Source organism: Raphanus sativus, chromosome 6 (genome assembly GCF_000801105.2).
Source record: "Raphanus sativus cultivar WK10039 chromosome 6, ASM80110v3, whole genome shotgun sequence".
NCBI classification, from domain to species: domain Eukaryota; kingdom Viridiplantae; phylum Streptophyta; class Magnoliopsida; order Brassicales; family Brassicaceae; genus Raphanus; species Raphanus sativus.
In genome coordinates this window covers 18,059,049-18,068,009 of record NC_079516.1, presented here as the reverse complement: position 1 = coordinate 18,068,009, position 8,961 = coordinate 18,059,049, and the positions used below count along the sequence as shown (strand labels likewise).

The following is an 8,961-nucleotide window of genomic DNA, read 5'->3' as shown; positions in this document are numbered from 1 at the left end:
TTTTTACATCTGAGGTTTCTAAGTAAGTGCATATACTCGCACCTTAAGCGCGTGACTGCCAAACCCAACACACCTCGCCCTAGATTGAATCATTCTGATTTAAAAAATCTGATTTGCATTGCTCAAAAAAAAAAAAAAAATCTGATTTTCATAAAACCTGTGCAAAGCAAAAAAATACTATATGCTAAGATTAAAGAAAATTAGGTATTCTTAATCTTTTTTTAGTTCCTGGTTATCTATATCTTAAATTTGACTGATCGATTTGACCAAAAAAAAAAAATTAACTGATCGCATCCGCATGTAAAATAAATTCGATCTTCAATTCAAATAAATTGTTTTACATCGGCTTTGTCTAGTCCCGTAGATTATAACTCAAATCTCCATCTCTAATTCGATAGTAGTGGATAACAATCTGAACCGAACCAAACCGAAAACTAGGTAGAGTAATCCGAAATAATGGGCACTTGAAATGAATTTGAAAATTTGAGACTTTAACATTGGAGCAGGTTAGCAGATTGTTGGATTTGATTGTTCATAGCTTATTATACAGTCACAAGGAGGTCTTCCTCAGGGAACTTGTCCGGTTAGTCAGTTTCTACGATATTCAAAAGTGTGTTTTTTTTATTTGAATGTGTTTTTGTATACGTTTACAGTAATGCAAGTGATGCTTTGGAAAAAAAAAAGTGATGATAAGCTGAGCCTGCTTTGCTTGGCGATGGTGGTGGTGACCTTGAGATTCGTATCAAGCCTGATCCTGATAAGTGATAACTGAACCATTCACCATTACGTAATGAGAGGAGCGTTTTTTTTCATTTTTGTTTTTTAATCAACAGTTAGATAAAGAACATTCGTCTCTCCATGTGAAGCGTGTGTTTGTCTCTGATGACTTTGATGGAGAGCTGGTGAGTCTTGTAGAACCATGTTTACCTCTGGTTCCATTTCTTTTTTTTTTTTTTGGTTTTAACATGTTTTCACTATCTGCTTGCAGTTACCGAGATACTTGAGCTTTGTGAAGAGTGTGGTGGACTCAAACGATCTCCATCTTAACGTTTCACGTGAAATCCTCCAAGAAAGCAAAATCGTAAGTGCTGCCACAGTTAGCGATACATGAACCACAGAATTATAAATAATACACATCTTGTAATAACATGCAGGTAAGAATCATGAGGGAGAGGCTCATTAGAGAGAGATTCGACATGATTCAAGAAATCTCAGAAAGTGAAAACAAAGAGGTTTGTATCTTCTCATTAATCCATTCTGTTCTCTTAAGCTCATTTGAAGTCTCAGGTTAATCATTTTGTTGATACAAATGATTACAGGATTACAATAAGTTCTGGGAAAACTTTGGTAGATTGATTAAGTTGGGTTGTATTGAAGACACTGGTAACCACAAGCGTATTACACCGTTGCTTAGATTCTACAGTCAGTGTGAGACTTTGTTTTTCTAACGCTAATTTGGACAGGTGATGAAGATGAAGTAAAGGAAAGGGAAGCTAAACAAACGTTCAATCTTCTGTGTGATTGGATGAAGCAGCAGCTTGGAGACAAAGTTGCCAAAGTCTTAAGTCTCAAACCGTTTGAGCTCTTCTCCTTGTGTGCTTGAAAGGTTAATGAAGGCACAAGCACTTGGAGACACTTCAAGCTTGGAGAGCTCATGAGAGGTAGGAGAATCCTAGAGATCAATCCAAGATCATCCTATCATCAGTGATTTTGAACAAAGATACTATAAGAGTTTTAAACGTACTATATAATATTCAAGCCAAACTCTGTTTAGTCTTGAGACTCTGGATACGGAATATCAATTCGTTTAGAAAAAAAATCAAATATTATAAACGTATCTTTTACCACCCATTTATTTTATAATCTTGGTCAACAATATATTTGTTAGCCCCCCTACCTTCTATAAATCATATATTTTTGCACCACCTTGAGCAACACCATCAGAAAAAACAAAATGGCGTCTAAAAGCGTACACTCTCTTGTTAATTTCACTAATTCTTACATGTAAGTCTATTTTTTCATCTCTTAATCATCGATTTACGTCTAAATCTTACAAGTCAATCTGGTTTATTGATGTGTTGATATTAGGTATGAGATCAGTGAGCATACCTAAGGCGGAAGCGACGTACGTAAACTACCATAGCTGCCGCACTGTAAAAGATTGCATTAAAGATATAGATTGTTTGATTGCACCGGTTCAATGTTTAGAGTCACGGTGCACGTGTATTCTTAGTTCGCCACTCTCAAGCAGAAAAAAAATTAACCTTAAACCAGCGGAGACGCCATTAGGGTGTAAGACAGCAAGTGATTGTAAAGATAAGCTCATTTGCGCTTTTGGAAAATTCGTCTGTGAAAATTCACAATGTCACTGCTTATATGATTAGAAAATTTAGAAAATTGAAGTTTTGTGTTTTTTTTGTGTGTGCAATGGTATGAATAAAAATATTTTATCCAAATGCTATGAACAATATGGAGAATATAGACATCTGATACAAGTACCCGTTTAAATTTAAAATATATATTTAAATATGTATTTAAAAATTGTCTTATCTAACATATTTTTTTTGAACAAGTCTTATCGAACATATTTATTCTATTAATATAGAAATAACAACCTCATTTCATATGTGATTTAAAAAAAATCCTCATTAGAAATCAATTATCATTTATTCATTACTAATAATATGTCTAATATACCATTCCAAATATTTCCGTCCACACCTACAAATAAGTTTCGATTAACAAACCGATATTCACATCCTTACTAAATTAAATAAACCAGTCTTTAGACTACAAATACGGTTCGGTTAAAATGTGAAATCGATGGATAGATAGTCATGATATAAACTATTATGAAACCAGTCATTAGACCACTAATATAAACCATTGTCAAAACAGTCCTTAGACTAAAACATTGTCTTATAGTTCTAGAGTTGTTTGTGTGAGTTTTTGTATTTTTAAAATACACTATCCTCGAACATACCCTTTTCTAAGGTTTTGACCGGTTTTATTTATACATTTAATAAACAAAACCTGAAATGAACCATAAAACCTTTGTTTTAGTTTGTTTTAGTGACTTACATAGGTTTTTGTTTGGTTTTATTTATACATTTAATATATATAATGATCAAGTGATGATCCACCCGATTATTTGAAGCATTTCACATGAAAAGAACCATCAAACCGGTAGGTTTATAAATTGTTTCTTACACTTTATATATATATGATCACGTATCCATCGAACTTGAGAATTCAAAACCCATATCTTCACAACCAATGTAAAAATATTTTTCAAACCCATATTTCGTTTGCAACAATTTTATCAATATTCCTTAAATATAAACCATTCTCAAACCAGTCCTTAGACACAATATGGTGTTTCTTTGTGCTTTGGGGGATATGAGTATCATGCCTAGTGAAAGCCTGTTATTGGAATTTTAAGCAAGACTTTCCTCTCAGATTATATTTTCTTAGATGATAATTTCATGCTTGTTTTGAGAGGTTTTTGTTTTGGTATGATACATTTTGATTAGCAACGAGTACTTGTAGGCCTAAACAAATCAAACGAAGCGTTATGATAGCCTTTCAAATCCAAAATCAAAACCTACTACGCCTGGTTAGTAAGGATTAATGAAATTTAAGTGATGTAAATCGAATCATGATTTTTTTCTCAAAAATATCAGTGATTTTGAACAAAGATACTATAAGAGTGTTACACGTACCATATAATATTCAAGCCAAACTCTGTTTAGTCTTGAGACTCTGGATACGGAATATCAATTCGTTTAGGAAAGAAATCAAATATTATAAACGTATCTTTTACCACCCATTTATTGTATAATCTTGGTCAACAATATATTTGTTAGCCCCCGCTACCATCTATAAATCATATATTTTTGCACCCTCTTGAGCTATCAACACCATCAGCAAAACAAAATGGCGTCTAAAGCGTACACTCTCTTGTTAATTTCACTAATTCTTACATGTAAGTCTATTTTTTTCATCTCTTAATCATCGATTTCCGTCTAAATCTTACAAGTCAATATGGTTTATCGATGTGTTGATATTAGGTATGAGATCAGTGAGCATACCTAAGGCGGAAGCGACGTACGTAAAGTACCATAGCTGCCGCACTGTAAAAGATTGCATTAAAGATATAGATTGTTTGATTGCACCGGTTCAATGTTTAGAGTCACGGTGCACGTGTATTCTTAGTTCGCCACTCTCAAGCAGAAAAAAAATTAACCTTAAACCAGCGGAGACGCCATTAGGGTGTAAGACAGCAAGTGATTGTAAATATAAGCTCATTTGCGCTTTTGGAAAATCCATCTGTGAAAATTCAAAATGTCACTGCTTATATGATTAGAAAATTTAGAAAATTGAAGTTTTGTGTTTTTTTGTGTGTGCAATGGTATGAATAAAAATATTTTATCGCAAATGGTATAAACAATATGGAGAATATAAACATCTGATACAAGTACTCGTTTAAATTTAAAAAATATATCTAAATATGTATTTAAAATTGTCTTATCTAACATATTTTTTTTGAACAAGTCTTATCTAACATATTTATTCTATTAATATAGAAATAACAACCTCATTTCATATGTGATTTTTAAAAAAATCCTCATTAGAAATCAATTATTATTTATTCATTACAAATAATATGTCTAATATACCATTCCAAATATTTCCGTCCACACCTACAAATAAGGTTCGATTAACAAACCGATATTCACATCCTTACTAAATTAAATAAACAAGTCTTTAGACTACAAATACGGTTCGGTTAAAATGTGAAATCGATGGATAGATAGTCATGATATAAACTATTATCAAACCAGTCATTAGACCACTAATATAAACCATTGTCAAAACAGTCCTTAGACTAAAACATTGTCTTATAGTTCTAGAGTTGGTTGTGTGAGTTTTTGTATGTTAAAAATATACTATCCTCGAACATACCCTTTTGTAAGGTTTTGACCGGTTTTATTTATACATTTAATAAACAAAACCTGAAATGAACCATAAACCTTTGTTTTAGTTTGTTTTAGTGACTTACAGGGGTTTTTGTTTGGTTTTATTTATACATTTAATATATATAATGATCAAGTGATGATCCACCCGATTATTTGAAGCAATTCACCTGAAAAGAACCATCAAACCGGTAGGTTTTGAAATTGTTTCTTACACTTTATATATATATATATATATATATATATATATGATCACGTATCCATCGAACTTGAGAATTCAAAACCCATATCTTCACAACCAATGTAAAAATATTTTTCAAACTCATATTTCGTTTGCAACAATTTTATCAATATTCCTTAAATATAAACCATTGTCAAACCAGTCCTTAGACACAATATGGTGTTTCTTTGTGCTTTGGGGGATATGAGTATCATGCCTAGTGAAAGCCCGTTATTGGAATTTTAAGCAAGACTTTCCTCTCAGTTTATATTTTCTTAGATGATAATTTCATGCTTGTTTTGAGAGGTTTTTGTTTGGTATGATACATTTTGATAAGCAACGAGTATTTGTAGGCCTAAACCAATCGAACGAAGCGTTATGATACCCTTTCAAATCCAAAATCTAAACCTACTACGCCTGGTTAGTAAGGATTAATGAAATTTAAGTGATGTAAATCGAATCATAATTTTTTTCTCAAAAATATCAGTGATTTTGAACAAAGATACTATAAGAGTGTTACACGTACCATATAATATTCAAGCCAAACTCTGTTTAGTCTTGAGACTCTGGATACGGAATATCAATTCGTTTAGGAAAGAAATCAAATATTATAAACGTATCTTTTACCACCCATTTATTGTATAATCTTGGTCAACAATATATTTGTTAGCCCCCGCTACCATCTATAAATCATATATTTTTGCACCCCCTTGAGCTATCAACACCATCAGCAAAACAAAATGGCGTCTAAAGCGTACACTCTCTTGTTAATTTCACTAATTCTTACATGCAAGTCTATTTTTTTCATCTCTTAATCATCGATTTACGTCTAAATCTTACAAGTCAATATGGTTTATCGATGTGTTGATATTAGGTATGAGATCAGTGAGCATACCTAAGGCGGAAGCGACGTACGTAAAAGTACCATAGCTGCCGCACTGTAAAAGATTGCATTAAAGATATAGATTGTTTGATTGCACCGGTTCAATGTTTAGAGTCACGGTGCATGTGTATTCTTAGTTCGCCACTCTCAGTCAGAAAAAAAATTAACCTTAAACCAGCGGAGACGCCATTAGGGTGTAAGACAGCAAGTGATTGTAAATATAAGCTCATTTGCGCTTTTGGAAAATCCGTCTGTGAAAATTCACAATGTCACTGCTTATATGATTAGAAAATTTAGAAAGTTGAAGTTTTTTGTTTTTTTGTGTGTGGAATGGTATGAATAAAAATAATTTATCGCAAATGGTATGAACAATATGGAGAATATAGACATCTGATACAAGTACTCGTTTAAATTTTAAAAATATATCTAAATATGTATTTAAAAATTGTCTTATCTAACATATTTTTTTGAACAAGTCTTATCTAACATATTTATTCTATTAACATAGAAATAATAACCTCATTTCATATGTGATTTTAAAAAAAAATCCTCATTAGAAATCAATTATCATTTTATTCATTACTAATAATATGTCTAATATACCATTCCAAATATTTCCGTCCACACCTACAAATAAGGTTCGATTAACAAACCGATATTCACATCCTTACTAAATTAAATAAACCAGTCTTTAGACTACAAATACGGTTCGGTTAAAATTTGAAATCGATGGATAGATAGTCATGATATAAACTATTATCAAACCAGTCATTAGACCACTAATATAAACCATTGTCAAAACAGTCCTTAGACTAAAACATTGTCTTATAGTTCTAGAGTTGTTTGTGTGAGTTTTTGTATTTTAAAAATATACTATCCTCGAACATACCCTTTTCTAAGGTTTTGACCGGTTTTATTTATACATTTAATAAACAAAACCCGAAATGAACCATAAAACCTTTGTTTTAGTTTGTTTTAGTGACTTACAGAGGTTTTTGTTTGGTTTTATTTATACATTTAATATATATAATGATCAAGTGATGATCCACCCGATTATTTGAAGCATTTCACCTGAAAAGAACCATCAAACCGGTAGGTTTTGAAATTGTTTCTTACACTTTATATAGATATGATCTCGTATCCATCGAACTTGAGAATTCAAAACCCATATCTTTCACAACCAGTGTAAAAATATTTTTCAAAACCCATATTTCGTTTGCAACAGTTTTATCAATATTCCTTAAATATAAACCATTGTCAAACCAGTCCTTAGACACAATATGGTGTTTCTTTGTGCTTTGGGGGGTGCGAGTATCATGCCTAGTGAAAGCCCGTTATTGGAATTTTAAGCAAGGCTTTCCTCTTAGTTTATATTTTCTTAGATGATAATTTCATGCGTGTTTTGAGAGGTTTTTGTTTTGGTATGATACATTTTGATTAGCAACGAGTATTTGTAGGCCTAAACCAATCTGACGAAGCGTTATGAGACCCTTTCAAATCCTAAATCAAAACCTACTACCCCTGGTTAGTAAGGATTAATGAAATTTAAGAGATGTAAATCGAATCAAGATTTTTTTCTCAAAAATATCAGTGATTTTGAACAAAGATACTATAAGAGTTTTACACGTACCATATAATATTCAAGCCAAACTCTATTTAGTCTTTGATATCTCATGTTTTTATAGGTTTTTAGATTCATATTTTAGATTATCATGATTATTTTAGGTTGTATTTAGGTCATTAAATTGCATTTGCATACTCATTTGCATATCATAGGGTTTGGAATGCACATTTAGAAATTTCAGGTCAAATTCGTGGGGTTATCTATGCAAATTACAAAGTATGGAGCTGAAACGAAAGAAGACCAGAAGTTCAGGGACTTGGTTGCAAAAAGCCAAGAATTGGCCATTGATTCTCCTCGAGTTTCTTCTGGCCGGACTGGTTGATGACGGCGAGCCTTTGCGAGCACAACACGGATAAAATTGAGCACGGTCATGGCTAAGGAGGTGAGCACGAGATGGAAGAGCTCACCGTGAAGCTTGGTTTGGTGATTCACGGGGGTGGGGGATTGCGTCGGAGAAGAGGAAGCTTGAGAACAGAGCCGTGGCGGAGAAGAACAGTCATGAGTGAAAGCCGTGGTGAGGAGCTTCGTCGTGGTTGATGGTTACGGTGGAGGAACACGAACAGGGGAGAAGTCGAGCCGTTTCAGGCGATGGCGCAGTCGAGCTTGAGATGTACCACGAGGAAGAAGAAGTCTAGCTCGAGTCAAAGCGGTCCATTGTAGCGGGGAGGAGTAACCGCTGGGAACAAAACGAGTTTGGCAGCGACTTGACGGAGCGGGACTCAAAGCCGCTGTGGAGAAGAAGACAAGATGCGATTTCAACTTTGACCCGGTTAACTCCGGTTTGACTCGGTTTACTTCAACTGAACCAGGACGAATTTGGACCTCTTATAAATAGTTTTAGACCTAAAAACCCTAATGTATCTCATTTTCTCTCAAGACTTTGTTTCATCTTGTAAAAGCTTGAACCTTTTAATCATTTTAAGGAAGTTCTTCATCTTAAATCTTGTTTCTCCTTCTCATAAACATGATTAGCCTTGAATCTCACATAGATTTAAGGTTTCTCATGGAGATTAGAGAGTAGACACACATTGAATTCATGGGCTAGGGTGATTAGAGTGATTAAGTGAAGATCTAAGGGTGTTTAGTGTTAGATCTATTGTTTCCTTGCTTGTCTACTTCTCTTAATGCTAGATTAATGTTGGCCTCTTTATTCTAGAGCTCTAGACATTTCCCACCCACAAGGTGTTTGATGAAATGTCTGAACCAAGTAGAGCTTGCTCTAAACTTGCCTTACACAAAGACCATTGTGTTAAGGGAG

General features: G+C 33.3%; 1 long non-coding RNA gene across 1 annotated transcript; it reads left to right on the top strand.

The window, feature by feature from the left end:
- The first annotated feature begins 302 nt into the window (after positions 1 to 302).
- On the top strand, positions 303 to 1,601 carry LOC130496383 (uncharacterized). Its single transcript, XR_008935488.1, has 6 exons — positions 303 to 438; positions 507 to 583; positions 654 to 902; positions 989 to 1,081; positions 1,155 to 1,232; positions 1,464 to 1,601. It is a non-coding gene; the product is annotated as an uncharacterized LOC130496383 (long non-coding RNA).
- The last annotated feature ends 7,360 nt before the right edge of the window (positions 1,602 to 8,961 follow it).